The sequence below is a fragment of the Ornithodoros turicata genome, chromosome 5 (assembly GCF_037126465.1).
Source record: "Ornithodoros turicata isolate Travis chromosome 5, ASM3712646v1, whole genome shotgun sequence".
NCBI lineage: Eukaryota > Metazoa > Arthropoda > Arachnida > Ixodida > Argasidae > Ornithodoros > Ornithodoros turicata.
The window spans coordinates 5,496,362-5,515,615 of record NC_088205.1 but is presented as its reverse complement, the minus strand read 5'-3'; the positions used below and the strand labels follow the sequence as shown (position 1 = coordinate 5,515,615).

At 45.4% G+C, this 19,254-nt stretch overlaps 1 protein-coding gene across 2 annotated transcripts in view; it reads right to left on the bottom strand.

The window, feature by feature from the left end:
- The window catches only part of LOC135393820 (isatin hydrolase-like), a 112,234-nt gene that overhangs the window by 10,534 nt on the left and 82,446 nt on the right, over window positions 1-19,254 (bottom strand). Inside the window, exon 1 of one of the 2 annotated variants that reach the window (XM_064624103.1) lies at window positions 15,829-15,952. The exons of the other annotated variant lie outside the window; for it this stretch is intronic. The gene's annotated coding sequence lies outside the window, so the exon portion shown is untranslated. Of the gene's footprint in view, window positions 1-15,828; window positions 15,953-19,254 lie in introns of those variants that run through there. 2 annotated transcript variants of the gene reach the window in all.

Sequence of the window (19,254 nt, the reverse complement as noted above, 5' to 3'; positions counted from 1 at the left end):
CCATAAATTTGTAACGGAAATACTTTTCAGATACTGATTTTAAAAAAGTATCGCCGATACGCACCCTGATACCGAAAAAGTATCGATTACTGTAACGGGGTTACATGTAACGGCGATACATACAACACTGGCATGCCGTGCCGTATTTGTTCGACAACATGTTCGACACGACACGCTAACAGTGGCATTCTTTCTGACTGAAGTGTATGTTAGAAACGAGCACATGAAACTTCGCCCCCTCCCCCTCCTCCCTCAGTGTTTGTAGCGAATAAGCTACTATTCTTAAACACGTACGGAAATTCCACAGTTTATGGCAGGTATATCGCATCGTTTGCTAACCCGCAGTCGTGCAACAACAGCTAGGGACGGTCGATCTTCTGAGCACATAGGAAATGTCAAAGGCGAACAGGGTTATCTTAAAGTAGCACAGAAGTCATTTTTAACACTCAGTTTTCTTCCTATAAAGCTGTTAAGCAGGCCAGTAAGATGCACCATGCGAAGTAATTTACACCACAGAGTCATAATTATCGCAGAAATTGTATTTAAAATACGCCGCAAAAAGCGACCGTGCGCAACGGTGGTGAAGAGCAGTACCAGCCTGTGATCTGCCTGGAACCTCGCGCTGACGCTATAAGGAGAACGCTCGCTGATTGGCCTAGAGAAATGTTGTCTGCTACTCCGCTGTCGTCTGCTACTCGGCTGTTCGGGGTTCTGATAAAGCCTTTCTCCTTGCCTCGGTAATGCTTCGGCCGCTCCTTCTATCCCCAATTCTCCGGGAAAACTGGCAAAACAGGTTTACGGCGGCAGAGGGACAAGGCGCTGACCCCCACTGACCGGCGAACCAGAACGAGTCTCCTTATGCTTCATCGGTGACGTGTCATCATACCTACCTCCTCATCCTCGTTATAGCTGGAGTGGCGAGTTAAGGGTGAAGGCGCCGAGCTATGTTTATGTGAGTTTTTTTCGGGGAAACAAATTGCACACATCAGAACCTTTCGCGCTATTTGGTATAATGACACACACACTTTCATCAGATGTCTTAATCTGAAAGTTTTTTGGATGGCCCTCTGTACTCCTTTAAAAAGGTTTTGTGTCCACTACATTCTGGTGTAGACAGATGAGAACGTGAGTAACACGGGAAGACTGAACTACCGAGCTCCATCTTGTGAAGGAAAGAGCAAAACGTAAGAGTAAACGTGGTACGCAGTAATGGCACAAATTCATGATGAAATTGCCGTTGCAAGGAGAACGTAATGAGCCTCCCCGAGGTTTGACATAATTATATACAGTTTGTGCGGTGATTATTATGTACAGGTTGTTGATTGAGATGATCGATATGGCTGAGTATATTTAACGTGATCGCCTTGTGGGGAACGCTTAAAATGGAAATTTGGAACGGTGATGGATAGAATGGGTTGCATCTCCTCGTTGGTACCCGAAGAGCGGCAAATAACCTAGCGTTCACTATCATAGTTCAGCGTTCACCCTGTTTTGTATTTGGTGGCACCACTGTCGACTGTCCGCAGAAGTGATTTGTCAATTGAGGTGTCCGCCCATTTGATCGAACGCCGTTTGATCGAAGTTGTTTGATCGAAGGCGTTTGATCGAACGCCGCTTGGTCGAAAGCCGTTTGATCGACGCCGTTTATTCGAAAGACGTTTGTTCGAAGGGAGTTCAAAGCTCGCAGCGTGTCCTTAGTACCTCTTTTTCTGTAACTATTGACTCGAGCATACGGCGAAGGCAATCAGTGTCCTCTGCTTTGTTTTGTTTTTGCTTTTTTTTTTTCAGCTAAAGAGGAGAGACCACTGACTATTTGCACACCTTTGTCATTCAAGAGCAGCACAGCTGAGTAGAACAGTGCGGAAGAAGCCGGCCAACCAGCAGGACACATATTGAAGAAAATGGCCTCACATTGGGAGCAGTCGATAGTCTGTGGTTCTTCTGGGCACCTTTTTCATTGCTGGCGACAAATTTAAAGGGAATGATCTGGAATTGGATAGCCATATGTGCGCGAAAGCCACTCGAAGTCTATGGATGCTAAGAAGGAAATTTCGCCATGGTACAAAATAAAGATATAAAAATTAATAGCGATATAAAACCTTAGTTCAACATTGTTTAGAGTATGCATCTGCGGTCTGAGATCGCTACACATGCACGCTATCAAAAAAAAAAAAAAAAAAATACAAAGGTCTGCTTTATTGTCTAGGTTTCGAATGACTTCTTCGGTTACATGTATGCTGCAAGAACCAAATTTAGATTAGCTTGCACATAGGCGCAAAGTAAATAAACTAAAACTGTTCTTTCTCCAAACCAATGGTCAGTTAACTACAAACATTAATAATACTGTAAAATTTGACCACGTTGGACGCGAATAAATCATTCAAAAATATGATTTATTTATTTGTCAAAAATGTTTATTATTTGACAGTTGACATCAATTATAATTCGACAAAGTGTTGGGGGATTAGGAGTGAAAGGCATGTATGCATTGTTTAGTTACTATCTGTCAGAGCGGAAAAACCTATATCGAGTTGTCGAACGGGTTAGGGTGAACAACTCAGGCCCTTCTGGATGCGAAAAAGTGGGTTAGGGTGAAGAATATGTTTATGGGCAAGCGGATTACACACAGTTAAATATTCCATAGGATAACGGCATTGCATTTAGAACTGAAGCTTTCTTTTGTAGTTTTCTTTTTCTTTTTTTGTTTCATCAACGCTCCAAGCGTACCATTAAAAAATCGATCAAACGGCGTTCGATAAAATGGTTTTCGACCAAACGTCCTGCAGTAGTCGTGCGTTGATTCGTTGGAAGCTTGTCGCTCGATCGTTCCAGTCCTGGGAGGTACCCGGGTTCGAATCCCGGTGCCGACTGTGCTGTCTGGGGTTTTTCCTGGGTTTTCCTCAGACGCTTTCAGACATATGTCGGCACAGTTCCCTTAGAAGTCGGCCCAGGACGCACATTCCCCCAGGGCGTGAGTCGTGACGTTGCCCACATACGTGAGGCCGACAACGGCAAGCCCTATCACCACCACCACCACCACCAGTCCTTGAAAAATCGTATCATCCATTAGAAGAAGAAAAAGAGCTAAGGGAAGACGACAGCAGCTGCCCCAGAGATACATTCCGGGTGCCACACAGAGATATGCCAATATTTGCAGACACTGCCATTTTGGCATACTTTCGGAGAAAGGCTGGTAGGACTGCTGCCCCACACAACATAATCAGGTGACAAAGACATTTGTTCGGTTCCTACGGATCTGTGGCCTTCTGGGTGAACTGTGATCAATTTCGTGTTTGTTTTCCTTTTTGTTTGTTTGTTTTACTTGTTTTTTTTCTTTCTTTCCAGAGAATAGCAAGCCGCCGTAGCGCAGGCTAACCTTTCCCTCCTATTTTTTTTTAAATATAATAAACATAACCCCCCCCCCCCCCCCAGGGGTAGGGATATGACGACGCTGAGCAGGGCAGGTGTCGTATGACTGATGAGTATTTTATAACTGTGAAGGGTGGATAAGATCTCCCTATGTCTCAAGAGTCTGGATAAAGTACTGTGGAGCAAAGCTGCGCGAAGCTGTTCCACATACACGGGCATCCTCTTCCGAAACCTCTCATGGGGCCGACTTGGCCGATTTTTATCGCTACGCTGTGGTGGGTCATTTAGTCAGCAGATTTTCATACAACTCAGTGAAATTTTTACTTCTCGCACGTCCTGCGTTGTCGTCCGGAACAGATCGAATGTCGAACTTTGCATACCCGTTTTCTTTTCCTTGATAGTGTGCGTCGTACACATCGCCTTACCTGTACGAAGGGTATCAATTCAAAATATGCGATCGATATATCCCGTAGTCTCCTCACCCCATAGTAGGGAAGGAACACTTTTGTGACAGTGAGAATAGGTGCCGTCCCTTTACATCAACGTGGTCATGTAATTTTCGGTGCAGGCATCAATAGTACATGAGAGAACTGATGTTCTGAGGCTGGAACAACATAGAAGGACAAATACATACAAGGCCTCAAATTGCCTAAGAAATTAACGACGAAAGATGAAAGTGACTGAAGAGGTTAGCCAGCTATAGGACTCGAACCCACACCTTCTGGATTACCAGTGACTATTTGTGACAGTGTATTTCAGTGTCTTTCATCCATCATCGTTAATTTCTTAGGCTATTTGAGGCCTTGTATGTATTTGTCCTTCTATGTTGTTCCAGCCTCAGAACATCAGTTCTCTCATGTTCAACAGTTGCCGCTTGGGTCGATCCCGTCGTATGAATGTGTAAATGTAAGAGTGAAAGGAGGATAACAGAGAGAGTGGCTGGTTTGTCCCTTCACATGACGCACCCTTTGAAGTCGCTGGGGAGGTGTGTTAGCTTAGCTCAATTGGTAGAGGTCTGGACCGGTAACCCAGAAGATAAGGGTTCGAGTCCTACTGCTGGCTAACCCTTTCAGTGATTTTCATCTTTCTTCATCAATATACCTGCTGTACATATTGAACGGAAGCATTTCGTTGAAATTTTGAAGTGACCATATTCATCCTTACGCGCATTGTCCATTTTTCCTTAGCGCGTCCTCATGTTCTTCAAACTCAGGGAAACGCTGCCTTTGACGCATTTACGTATGTCGCCGTATGAGTCGTTAGTTTCGAACATGCCCCCCCAGTGGACAGATCTAGAAGTTTACACATTAAAGCGAAAGCCTTATGGGACCAACCCCTGTATAGTGTATAGGTCCTGCGTTGCATATAGGGCCACGTCACCTCTCACGCGCCACCAGAACGTGATCGTCAGACTGTCTTTGCGGTGTGCCGGAATTGTGTAACCGCCACAGTAACGCAGAAAAAAGAAAAAAAAAAGGAAAAAAGAACGCTTTTGCTAAACCGAAAAAGGCCTTCAATAAACATTTATTAGCATTTCAAGAAGAGCTTCGCAAAAACGTTTAAGCCATTTAAACGCGTTTGGCACAGTGCCCTAAGACGGAGCCAACCTTTTGTTTTTGGGCTAATCTCCGTACAGGGACTTCTTCAGAAAGCCTATGGAGAGTGTTTGTTCACGGTGGTTCTCGTAAACCTCGCAAAGTTCCTACACGAACAAGTTTCTAATGTTTCTAACAGAAACAGGTACAGGCGTGTTCCTCTCGAGCTTATCTATATAGGTAGGGAGTGACCGTTTCGGGTTAAACCCGATTTCGCCCGGTTATCCCCCCCCCCCCCAACTGACCTCTGACCAATTCGGGTTAAACCCGATTTCTCCCCGAATTCCTGTCACTATGAAATCCTCAAGTGACGTTTCCACTGAAGACGAACAAATGTCGCCACGTGTAACACATATAAGAATGGGTCACTTACTTTCCCAGCAATACACCCATGTGTGTCAACACTGTCTATGCCTTCGGGGATTAGCGCTGGAAGGTCCCGATCCCGCAAAAACAAAAACAAAAAAGAGAGAAAGAGATTAGGAAAGGTCTTAATAGACAAGAGGAGAAACGAAAACACCCGATAGCACCCGAAGGCACAATTATCGCCCGATTTCTCCCCGAATTACAGATTTAAAAATAGCGCCCGATTTTTACCCCCCGAATCTGGGAAAGGCATTTAACCCGAAAAAGTCACTCCCTATATCACACATTTTTGAAGGCCCGAAGCGATTCGCTCATTTTTTGGCGAATGAAAGTTCGTCAAATTTTCAATAGCGCAATTTTTCAATTTTCCCAGGGTGCCGCCATCCCTGGCCCGAAGCGAACGTAGCCAGATCGCATCACCCATATATAGTGCCCAAATTGAAAGCGCAATCGTTTGCGATAGCGCAATAGTTTGCGTCACCGATTGAAGTCGGGGGAAAATGCAAGGGTCATATGGCGCCGAACGGGACAGACGGTGCATGTCTTTTCAGTTCCGCAGTACAGTCAACCGTCAATTTATGAACAATTAAGGTTCTTGGAAAAATCGTCTGTAAATTGAACTACTACTACTACTACATGAATGACGACGGGATCAGGTGATTCACCGCAACAATTGCGTTACCATACCTCAGTACCTCAGTGCATGTGGGTTAATATATGAATGGGATGACGATGAAAAAGATGAGACATACACGCTCGCACGCACACATGACACACGCAAATGAGATATTACACACGCGGGTGCGTCGTAGCTGATGGAGATAGTAGGTCACCCGGTCGGTCACCGGAGAATGTAGTGCTGCGAAGATCACATCTCCGCATTCGTGGCGGAAGCTCCGAGGGCAGTGAAGGGTGGTGGGGTCCGAGGTCTGTGTAAATTTTGAAGTTTGTAGTAAGAAAGAGGATGCGTCTTGTCGCGCAGGGCACCATGATGTGATGATGAAAAGAAAAAGACTGGTATTTAAGTCACGACGACAAAGTCAACAGGGCACCGTTCATATAGCGAGGCAACTCGTAAATCGAGGTTTGCAAGACAAAATCTGATAAGACGGAGAAGTAAGTTAATGGACACCCGTAATCGCAAATAGTTTTGTTTAGTGGTGATCCGCAACGCATTAAAGGTAACATCCTGCATATTGCATCGACCATCGGAAAGACCATTATAGTATAGGTCACGTATGGCTTCTCCGACACACAAATCTACACGACGGGGTTACCTCCTCGATACGCAACCCACGTGATTATCGGTTTTTCGCTCGATGCATGCGTCGATTGTAGACCTTAGTTTTCTTTAATGACTCGTATCCCTTAATAGTTTCTGCCTGAACTTCTCCCCTGATTCCCGCACATACCCTCTCCCATTCCCCCTCTTCCACACCGCATATAGGGCGCTCGTCACCTTATATATCCTGGTGGCGATTTTTGCTTCTATATATATGAGCTGCACCATTTTAATTGAAGTCGTGTACAGCGCGTGTACGCAGACAAGATAACTTTTTTTTTTGTTTCTCCCCAACATCTTTTAACGGTGTTTGTCAATATGGGGTAGCGAGAGAGGGAGGGAGGGTTGGTTTCGAAATTTGCTTAAATTACAGAGCACTATAAGCTAAACGACCCTGTGCTCTCGCAGGATCCCTGTTTGTTTGAGAGCGAGCCTCCCCTGGCACAGACTGCGTATAATTAAACCCTCTGGCAACGGTTCCCGAACGAGAATTCATGTACACGCCCCCTTTAACGTTTAATCGTCTGGGTTCCGGATTATGCATGTTCCTGCAGTGGCAGCGAAGCAGAAGTTGACGTGCGGAACTCTGTGCGACAAGAGAGTGGATTGTGAGCGCCGTTGCGTGGGTAAGGGCTATGAACTAAGGGCTCGGTTGCCCCCCCCCCCCCCCGAGTTGCAATCTCGGCCAAATATGGAGGCCGTTGTGGTGGCAACTTGGCTGGAAGAAGGGCAGGGACAGTGAGCGTGGACTTGTTATATATATATATGCGTGGACAGCGAAGTTCATGACGCTGTCAAATTTGTTGGAGCGCGATATTTTCTGAGGACATGTCAATGCCGAGTATCGTTTAAATGCGTATACAGTCAAACTCCTTTATAGCGAACACCTTTTTAACGAAAATACCACTACAACGATTTTTTTTTGCGGTCCCGCTGGAGCCTATAGGTCCAATGATGGACATCCTTTTTAACGAAAATACCTTTACTGCGAATTTTTTTTGCTGTCCCCTGAGCTTCGTTGTAAAGGAGTTTGACTGTATAAATATATGATATGTAAACGTGTGGATAACGTTGCCATACTCTTCCGAACGTCACCACGATACTACCGACACTGATGCTATTCTTGAAATGTAGGATAGGAGTAGCTGCGGAAAAATATTCATCCCAAAACACTCTGCGGGCAGTCGTTGCCGTATAATTTACTGACTATTGTAAGTGACGTCGAATGCTCGTTTAAAGGTTTTACTTTGACTGTTCCGTGTTATTGCATTATATTGATTGTTCTCCTCGTTGTAAATGTAAGATAATTAACAGGCGAAATATGGGAGAAGTCTGGCACTCGCAAGTGAATAAGATAAGTATTGAAAGAGATTGAACATTTATTTTACTGAAAAGCAAGCTTTCGGACGGAGTCAGTCCTTCATCAGGTGCACCTGATGAAGGATGGACTCCGTCCGAAAGCTTATACTTATCTGAAATGTAAATAAATAACAAATAAATAGAATAAAATAAATAAAAAACAAATAAATACTTATCTTAAATGTAAGATATAATGTTGCGTATCATTAGTAGATCCATTCAGTACTTTGTGACACTGTGCATTGTACAGCTCCCGTCAACCTTAATAATAACACTCGGAAAAAAATTCAGTCTCGTTTCCGAGCGCGATATAGCAGCCACCCTGGTATCACTGGAGGAATATTAAGTGAACAAAATCCTCGCGTTAAACTAACTGATAAATTTTGTTCGATTAAGATTTCCTTATTGCCCCAAGGGCCGCTCTAATTGCGCTTGGAAACGAGATCATATTTTTCCAGTGTTATTATTAAGGTTGACGAGAGGTGTACATACCATAATCGTGTCGTTGACATTATGCGTAACACGTAAATAAATTAGAGATGGGACGAATCCAGAATTTTCCGAATCGGAATCCAAGGGAGGCAGGAAAAAAAATCTTATACTGAAAAGTGCTTTGAAGCAGAATATTATACCTTTGTGTAATGAAAAACAAATTAAATAATAGTTCAATCTCAGGAGAAAATATACCCATACATAGTTCTTCTTATAAACATAATTTATTTAACGTGTTGTTCATCGAATACAAGAAATACATAAATTCTCGAGTCTGAATTATTTTCATAAAACTAAGCAACAATCAAAAGCGAAACTATGTTACTTTTAAACTTGTAACAGTGTCTGCCTCTGTAACTCTTTCAGTCCAGAGCAATGTAAACAAACAAGAAAACACCCGTCGGCCAATGGGGCTTTCGGCGGACTTCGGAGGCGCCAATGTGAAAAAGAAACGAACAAACGTGGTCGGTGGATTCGAAAGATTCGATTCGCCTTGTTAAGGACAGTGGGATTCGGACTCCCGAATCTCGAATCCTTGCCTAGGATTCGCGGATTTGGTTGGCACATCCCTAAAATAAATTACCTCTATGTGATATGCTTTAACATTCGCGAAGCTGGTAATTCTAGCGATGCTTTGAGCATTTCGATGCTCCATATTTTTTCTTTTTTCAATCAATCGATCGATGCTTTGTCTTCAATGTGTATACGTGTGCAGCTGCAACGACCCTAGAAAATCGCACACTGTAGCTTAGAACGATAAGGTATAATGATGATGATACTGAATCGGAGGCCATGCGTCATAACATAGCTCATAACCTACACTCTTAAAAAAAGGGTGTACTTTAACTCCTTTTTTGCCACATATATACCACCCTTTTGGAGAGTACAATTACTCCCAAAACGGTGTTTCTTCACTCCATCAAGGGAGTAGCATATAACACCTTTGAGAGAATGATAAGACACCCTTTTGAGAGTAATTGTACTCTCCAAAAGGGTGTCATATATGTGTCAAGGAAAGGAGTTAAAGTACATCCTTTTTTTAAGAGTTTAGCCAAGCGCACTTAACCTAACCAAACGTAGCTCATCAACCTAACGTATCTAAGCGCGCATGCGAAAAACTTTATCGATGGCCGAAACTGCATCAGAACACATTTTTTTGAGTTGTGCGCGAGACTATACTATAGTGCGGTTTCCTGCGAAGCTTCGAGAACGGCCGAAATATAATCTGGTGGCGATATACTTTATTCACGCCCGAACGGGCGAACCCACGGATATTCGCTCCTCATAGCGACGCGTGAGCCTTCTTATTCAATGACATACGAAAAAAGAAAAGAAAGAAAAAGAAGAAAAGGAAAATCTGAGGAACATGCGGATAGCACTCGTTTTCCCGATACCCGTAGTTCCTTAAAACATGATACGTTCTCTCTCCTTCCTTGCTCGTCGACACGGAAGATGGATGCTATCTCGACGATGTCTTCACGTATAACGCATTATTAGCAACGCGAAGATGGAGCACGTGAATCCTGCCCGTGATGGATAGCGTGTTGAGATGCGGGCTGGGAAGTGGCTATAAGGCCAACCGTGTGCTCCGTATGAAGTGTCCTCCCTTCCCCCCTTTCCTTTCCGCCCGTTATTATGAGCTCAATGTTCCTGGACGGATGGGGCTGTAGTCGAGTATTTCACAGTTATGGATGTGGAGAATATTACGGGTAAAAGTGTTCTTCGAGAAACGAGGGCTTATCTTGGATTCGAGAGGAATTATCTGACAGCCCCGTTCGCTGCTCCTGGGTCGTTTTTACGGATTCCAGATCTGCGCTGCAGTGTGTGGCAACTATGGGACTTCACTGCTTCCTCAGTCCTGTTGTCATTGAAATTCTAGAAGTATACAAGAAAGCAAGCGCACAGGGCCACTCTATCGTCTTCCAGTGGATCCCGGATCATGTGGGCATCAGTGGAAACGAGGGCGCGCACCAGTACACCCGGCGTGTCCCTATCATCTTGTCCCGGGGGGACCGCCGTTACCTCGTCTCAAGCCTCACTGGCCCCATGATGCAGTCTCAATGGCAACGTGACATCGCCACCCACTCTCTGCTTTACTCCGTTGACCCTTACTATCCCCCGCCGAATGCCGCGTTCCGTTACCACAGTCTTCCACCGCATGAGACTTAATGTGGCTTTTACACTGGCTTTCAAACGCCTCCTCGGTGTCGGCGCGTCCGGCCTCTGTTCCACGTGTGGTGTGCGCGGTGACCTCCATCACGTCCTCCTGGTCTGCGGACAGTACGATCGCGAGCGCTCCCTCATGGAAACTGCTCCCCAACGCGTCGATCAACGCCACTTCGACTTAGACAAAATTCTCGGGCCATGGTCTGACCGCTCACATCTGATGCAGGGCCTACGAGCTGTTGCTGAGTTCCTCTCCAGCACTGGACTAATGGACGAACTCTAATAGGACACATTTCCATCATCATCACTTTCTCATCCCTTCCACAAGCGCAATGGGGCAGTGTACCACCATAACGGCGGAGAATGACCCACCACATCATCATCCCATTTATGTGTGTGTGCGTGTGTGAGATATTATGTTCGGTAATACACAGCTATGGTCGTGTTCAACTTACGAAGGAAAAGAAATCTAGTCCGTCATCTACATACGCTGTTGGAGATAAGGAGACACAACCGCGCGCCAGGAGAAATACTGCAGCGCCACCATGGGAAAGAGCTCGCGTAATGTCATGCGGCCAGTCGTAACAGCCAATACGGAAGCAGAGTGAGTGTGATGGGTTACATTATCTGGCGGAGGAGGGAGAGTGACTTCTCTGTGCCCAGCCATCCTATCTGCGGCGCAGTAATCTTTTGAGAGCTGACGGATTTCTTTTTCTTCTTGAGTTGAACACGGCTATAGTTATCCGCAGGTTGTGTAACCATTTCGGGGAAGAGACTAGAAAAGATGAAAAGGAAAGGAAAATTAGCTGCGTCTATCGGAATTGTGCCAAACGCTTGTGAAGTGCCACTACGGAATTAAAGGGGTTCACACTTCTTCTGCGAGTTATTATCCCACGCACAAGCTGTCGGCCCGCTGTGTGATCTACCTTCATGAAAGTATGTATTTATACGGTTATTTACGTAAATGCCATCCTACATAGGATGTCGGACAAGATCAAACAGAGAGCTTGGAAAGCTGATAGCGAGCAGGGAATCACCCTCCGTATCAGTTCATTGGCAGTAACCATACTAAGACAACCATATACGCGACTGGCCAAGCCGTAATGTGCGTTCCTACCTTTTATTGATCGCACTCATGCAGGAAAGTCCGTAGCCTAATCATGACCGAGCTGAAGCGTCCGGCCACAAAATGTTCGTATTGATTGCTCCTGATGAATGTGGGTCTTCTAGGCAGAATGCATGATTTCTGTCCCCGTACCTCCAGCATGGTGAAGTTTATTGAGTTCGGATACGCATTAGTTCCCTACGACGTGTAATGTTTTCCCTTATCACCTCAACGCGGGCAACGTCTACACAGTCGATAGGCCCGTAATAGAATGCAGCAAAGTCGTATAATGGTCTTAGATATAATTCACTAAGTTATTGATGTGGCAGCCGAATAAATAAATAATGCTCGGTGTAATTGATTGATTGACTATACTGAGCCGTATGGGTATTTTCTGGAGCATCTGATTGGCGGTGTACCGGCAGGAATAAACGAGATCGAAATCGCTTACGCGATTCTGTCAGTGTTTGGTGTGGTGTCGCCACCAGAGCGTCGAACCGAAACCGAAAACCGGAATTAACCGTAATTACTAGCGCCATCTTGGAGCTGAACCGGAACCGAACCGATCTAAAAACTTCGGTTACCGGTTCGGTTCGGGTTGGTGTGTGGTGAAGGAGGTGGTGGTGGTGGGGGTGTCCTGTTGGTCGAAAAACAGAAATAAATACATAAAAAACGTAAGTACGAGATCTTGTATAATTTTAGTGACTACCTCTAATTTTGTAGCATATTAGAACCTCGAACCGGTTCCGAACCGGTTTACAGCCGCTGAACCGGTTAATCGAACCGATATATGGGGACTGCGGAGCTGAACCTTTATGGTCGAACCTGACCCCCGAAAGAAACCGAAAAACGCTTCGGTTCGACGCTCTGGTCGCCGCTATGATGCAGGTGTACATGGCGACTGGCATCGTCACCCATAAAGTGTTCTAGAACCCGTTGCGGTCCGAGCAAGACACGACATTTGGGATCCACTTTCACAGGTTTTCAGTCGGAATCGCACGAATGGTATCTGTGCAGCACTATTGTGTCATGCACCCGCAAAATGCTTTTTTCCCTCTCTCTTTCTCTAATTCCAGTAGTTACTACCATTCCGCCTCGTGTAGCACTATTGAGTTTGAGTAACTAACGCTTTCATTACTCATCCGAGAGTCCTTATTAACACTTCTTACGCTACGTTATTATCCTAACAAATTTTCCATTACGGTAACCGCGCTAACTGCATTAATATCGTCCACCATCATTCGTCACGGTTAATGGCTCTCCTCACCGGCTTTCTCTCCTTGAATTACCGCTTCTTGTATTACACTCGAACCAGCCCGCAGGAAGAACCCAAAAACTCGCCCAGGCTATGCATGGAACAGAGTGAGAGAGTAGAGACATTTTACTGCTCCACGCAGTAAACATAGAAGAAGAAGAAAAAAAAAACGTCCCTGAAGTCGTTTAAAGGGTTGGCCCAGTTGGCAGAACCGCTATTGAGTCTGATTAATGGACAAGGTGCCCCGTTCATAAATACGCGCCAGCGAAGAACAGAAGCTTTCCCCTTCTCCAGGCTTAGAGGCAATTAACAACCAGTTCAGCCTGCAGGGTGTCCTAAGGCCCTCGCTGCCTGGTTTAGAACCCCCGCGTTCTTACAGGGGGGGATCGTAAATGAACGTTTACGCTTCCTAAAGAAATAGGCGTTGGACCTCAAGTGAAAGAAGGCTCCGTTAACGAAGCATGCGTCGGGGGCCCGTGCGAGTGTTACATGCAGCTTGCGCGGTTGCTGCTGAAGCGATTTTATTAGGCCACTATAAAACGTTGCTGTACGTTTTCCTCGCCGGTTTTATTGGCGGAAATAGTTGCCGTTTGCCTTTTACGTTTTCCTTTTGCGGTTTGGTGGGTTGCGCGATGGTTCAATAACGTTCCCAAAAGGCTTCTTGGGAGTCGTCATGGGAGATCGGCGATGAACCTCCCCATACGTCATCTTAAAAATAAAGTCGTTGTTATTTGTCATGTGAGATGTTATGTCTTTAAGATAACCTGTGAAACCGTTTTGTTAGGCTTCCTTGCACGTGGTTATATATTTTTTGTCTTTATTTATTTATTTGGACATACTGCAGTCTCACTCGATGCTACTGCAGGAGTGAATTAAAAAAACTGACTTGAAGACATCTCGCGAACAATGCCGTCCTTAGCATTCCACTCGGTAATGTGTAGGAAGCATGGGCATCCGCGGCTCTTTACCGCCCCGGAGCATATCCCGACGGCGCTCAAGGTTCTTGGGGAACAGGGACTCCGATTGACACTACAGTAGGTCCCCGGCCACATTGGCATTCAGCGCAACGAGGAGGCAGGTTTGGCGTCTGCTGTGGCCCACCGTATCTCCAGAGCCGTGCCCATTATCCTCTCCAACGGAGATAGACGCTTCTACTTGTCTGCGTTGGTGTCACGCTTGGCCCGCCAGCAATGGTGCCATGACATCACTCAGTGGTCACTCCTCCATGCAGTGGACCCGTCATTATATCATTTAGCATGCCAGGTGGCTTCCCTCGAAGCGTTACGTCACTTCTGTGTCGTCTGCGACTCGACGTCGCCTTCACCCCTTCGTTCCGGGTTAAGCTGGGTTACAGTAAAACGGCGCTGTGCCCAGCTTTCCACACCCCAGCTACGATCCTCCATATCACCGAGGACTGTGACCGACACATGTGTGAACGCCGGGTGTTTCGACGCCAACTTGAGCTCCTTGACCATTCAGCTTGTCCAAAGTACTTGGCCCGCACGGAGCTCCCGTGCGCATCTGGGCCGTGCTCTTCGCTCCCTCTTTGCTTTCATGGAAGCCACTGGACTCTTCGAAGAGCTCAAACAGAACTCCGACCTGTCGTCGCTTCACGTTCACCATAATTCATCTGTGAAGTGGGGTGGGTCCCTGTGGCTACCACAGGGAAACATCCCATGTCATCATCACTTCTCCCTCATTTGTTGTTGGTGTCGGTAATGCGACGTGGAAAAATTATACTTAAAACACATGCGCACTGTACAATGTTGAAGCTGTGTGCGCTTCTTAAAGAGAAAGCACCAGCAAACGTAAGATATTCATCAAACGGGGGGAGGGGGTGGGGGCTTCATCAAACGGAATCCATATTTGGCGATTCACCATCGAATGAAACATCCTCAACCGGAGAGCCCGCGTATAACACATAATGGAGTGAGTCCTAGCTGTAACAGAACGGTTCTTCGGGAACGGAACGCAGTCATCAACCAGATAAAACCCGTATGACCTTCGCTTTTCGGAGACTGGTCTGAATAGAATGAACAATACAGTATACCAATAATCATTTAAGAAACCAACCATTTTGAGTGTAAGCAAACGGTTTACTATATACGCGCCCTACGAAAAGCTCTCGGTGCGGACATATACTTTGACGGGCACTCCGGGGTTTCACGCGTTTCACTTCCCGGTTCCTGGCGCGAAATCACGAGTAAAGTTACTGTTTCATCGACCACGCGATAACTGCCAAGTAACGGAGAGGATACACACGGATGCATATGTATTTTTACTTTCACTGTCTTCGTGGTCCACGTTATTATTATTATTTATGTCCGTAATTAGTCGTTATCAGACATAGAAGTTGGAAAAGTGACTCGTCACGAAGCAATATTTAACCCAGGCAGCACAATGTGCTGAAAGTCGAGTGCAATAGGGGTGGACGGTATGTGTGTTATCAACGTTCTTTAGCGTCACGAGTCTGTTCAAGGCCTTCCACCTACCCGTCCACCCCTATTGCACTCGACTTTCAGTACATTGTGCTGCCTGGGAAGGCTCGCTGCTGATGTGCACCCAGATACGGAGTCCGATCCGATCGACTCAGTTGTATTTCTCTTCCACTCCTCTTCGCTGCAATTAAGCATTATTGTGAAACCTGAATGGACATTTTGAGGGACGCACTCAAAAAAAAGTTAATGTCACTCAAAACAGGAAAGAAAGAACTACCACAAAGAAGGAATCAATCCGAGACACGTTAGCTATTTGACCTTGCCCCACGCGCAGCGTGGCATTTCTGGTGAGGTCGCATAAAAAGGCCAAAGTCCTCGCGTATACGGATCCTATACAGTACCTCGTTCGGAATTCCACTTACTCCTCCAGGATTCTTCTCCGTCGGAATGCAAGTATGCGGTTCGACCACGAGCTTTCCCAACGAACCATACGGACGACGGCGGGCGTCCGTTTAACGAGGCTACTCATTTCCTTAGTGACTGTCACGTGTCGACCGTTTCGCAATTTTACGCGCCGGCTTTCGAAAAACACTCGTAAACCTGCTTCTAGGCGTTGGTTCCATGAAGGACGAACAAGGTTCGCTGGATTGCAATGTCTCTTTCTGTATGTCTGCATACCGCGCTGTGTGGAAGCCGACGGCGACGCGAAGCTCAAAGTGGAATTGTGCAGGCCGGCTGTTCACTATAGGTGGAACCTTTAACACGAGACTTTGGTTTGCCTCTCATGGCTACAGTTGCCTCGCGGCTCCAACACGGGATATCAAACAAATAAAGGACACGATACTTTGGTTTAGGGCAATGTTTCCCGAAGTGCACGAGAAAACGATAGAATGAAGCAGCAATTTTGCAGACGAACATGCTTACGAGAGAGAAATTGGTGGGGGGGGGGGGGGCGAGGGGGGAGGCTCGCTCCGTTTGAGAAGTCCGCGAGGTATTGGTCGCAGAAAATTTACTTATAATTTGGTTGATTTAATTTAATACATTTTGCCTGCAGGACAGGAGAGCCAGAAGTTCCGCAGTCATGGAGGATATCGGGTACGCGATGTTCTGCCTCGTCAGGCCACGTATTCACTGATGGGATGTGGAAGGCACAAGTAACACTTTTGGTACGGTCGTCAATAGAGCCATCAGTGAATACTAGAGTATGTGAGTGGTAGACGTCAGTTATAAGGTTCTCAGCCGCCGTTCTAGCGACCAGGGGGCTACAGACCCTCTTTTGTTATGAATGCCCGGAACGTAGACCGTTACACCCGGTACAAACTCCCGCCATGGCACCCAAGGTAACCCAGCAGGATGTTGAGGCGATCGCCCACTGTGGGCCAGGGCGCTATAGTGGCGTATTCGCTGGCCAAGCGGCCGAGGGACGTGTGTGACCTTCTTACGAGGGCAGCAAACAGAGAGTGCTTACTTCCAGACTTGTACAAAATACTGCGCAAAAGTATTTAAAATAAGATACTAAATACTCCACCGAAAAAGTATTTAAAATAGAGTACAAAATACTCAAAACTGAAAGTAATTTGAGTAGAGTACTAAATACTCTAAGAAGTATTTAAGATACTATTTAAAGTACTTTAGTATTAGCAGTAAGCGAAACGCGTATTCTGAACGTGGCCCTACAAATGAAAGGAATAAACTTCATCAGCCATGCATATCTTTCATTTGTAACGTCTTGGTGTCAAGTAATGTTTGGTGAACTTTGGTGAACCCAAGTAAACTTTGTTGATATGTTCTGACCCAAAACTTCGTAATCCCTCCTGTATGTCGGTTCGGGTCTTTCAACCTCTGGCACGTGTTTATTGCTTTGATGGCAAAGGAAATAAATGCCGGGATTATCTTGTACCTAATCCCCTGATGATTCATCTGGCAATATGAATGGGAACGGTTTTCTGACGAAGCTGGCTATTGAGAAGCAAGACCAGGCTTGGGACCAGCCTACTGTACAAGAGGATAAATGACAGATTCGCGAATTCCCGAAAATAAAAAAAGCGAAGAAAAAGGGGGTTAAATTCCAGTGAGCTGAAAATCTCGGCACGGCGGGAAGCGTGCTGGATATGGCTTGACGAGGAAGGAAAGTATTTTGAGTACTGAGTAGCAATAACCGAAAAAAGTATTTTAAATACATTAAAAATACTTGTCGCAAAAAAGTATTGAGTAGAGTACCAAAATACCGGAAAAAGTATTTAAAATACTGTATTTTGAGTACGTACTCAAGATACGTACAAGTCTGCTTACTTCGCGACGTGGCCAAGTTCAGGCCGTGTATTGGCCAATGTCTGTTAGTTGTATAGAGTGTACAAAGTTTATCCTGTGCCTGTGTGTTTTTTTTAATTTTTTTTTGCGTGTTCTATATAGTCATTCGAGTCTCTGAAGTTCCCTGTTGTCATCGGTTTAGTTTGTGTTGTGTACAAGTTTGTGTATTACGTACATAATAAATTTTCCCATAACAATTAAGTGAGGTGATAGGGCCAACGTTGGCAGTAAATTTTTGGAGAAACTTTTTTTTTTAAATGCTATTAAAGTTGTATTGAAAGTCGCGCAATTATCGTAAAATCGTATCGTCCTTCCCCCCCCCTTTTTTTTTCTTTATTGCTACTGTGGCGGTGACACAATTTCAGCGTACCGCAAACACAGTCTGGCGATCACGTACTGATGGCACTCATGTAGTGTCATGTAGTCCACTGAGTGACCGATACACGGTGATTTTCCCTGTAAAGATATCGCTTTAGCAGTGGGTAACTAAATCAGCATGGACACACAGATGGCCCCACAAAATTGAATGTCTGTTCTTTCTCGTCCTTCTTCTGTTTCTTCTCTTCCTTCTTCTGTTCTCTTTCTCTCTTCTTTTTCTTTGTGCTGTATGTGGTGACCCGCACCCGGAAATGATTAACGAGCCCTGCATATGTCAGTGCGAGATACGTTTAATCACGTGCCCGAAAAGTCGAGACGAAATCAGCAGATTTATGACTGTTATTATAGATCGCCACTATCGTTATTCCGTCACTAAACTCTCTGTACAATGCGTCACATTATTTCGAAGGCTTATCGTCCAAAGGCAATTTATAAACATGACCGTATGGGGACTAAAGTTTGCCTCCCAATCGGATATCGAGAGGCTGCGTGTTTGTTTGCGAAATTCGATTTCGAGTATACGTACGTTCCTTAGATTGGCATCTGGCTTTTAATGAGCCTCGGAAAGGTTTTCAAATTGCGATACCCTCGGATTCGCTTAATGAAGGCTGATACGATCAGCCTGACTGTGGATTTAGTACTTAGGGTAGCGAAGGACTGCCGATGCAAGTCAAACGGCGGTAAATGCAAAAAAAAAAAAAGAAAAGTGTGGAACGCCATAAGGCGTCTCATTAATCCTGGAAAATGGTGATGTGGTGACGCTGCAGGATGACAAGAGCCATCATACAAGATTGTTTGCTTCTAATAAAATGCATGTCTCGCTGCAAATCGGGAATGATTTTGCTGGGATACGTTACAAGAAAATATCATGGCGACGTTTTTCGGCGTCACTACACCGTTTTACACCGGAAACATAGCTGCCTATCATTACCAACCGATTTTGTTTTCTCTCACATTCGAGTTCGGGAAAAATTAATTGGGCTCGCAGTAAACAATCACAGCTCATACCGGCTCTAACCGGTTTAACTTCGTACATTCTGTGGTTGGTATAGTTCTGCGGGTCTTACCCGAATCCCAGAGCAAGAGGAATTGCACTGGCTTCCCATTCCTGTACCACCATCATCCTTCTTTCTCCCATT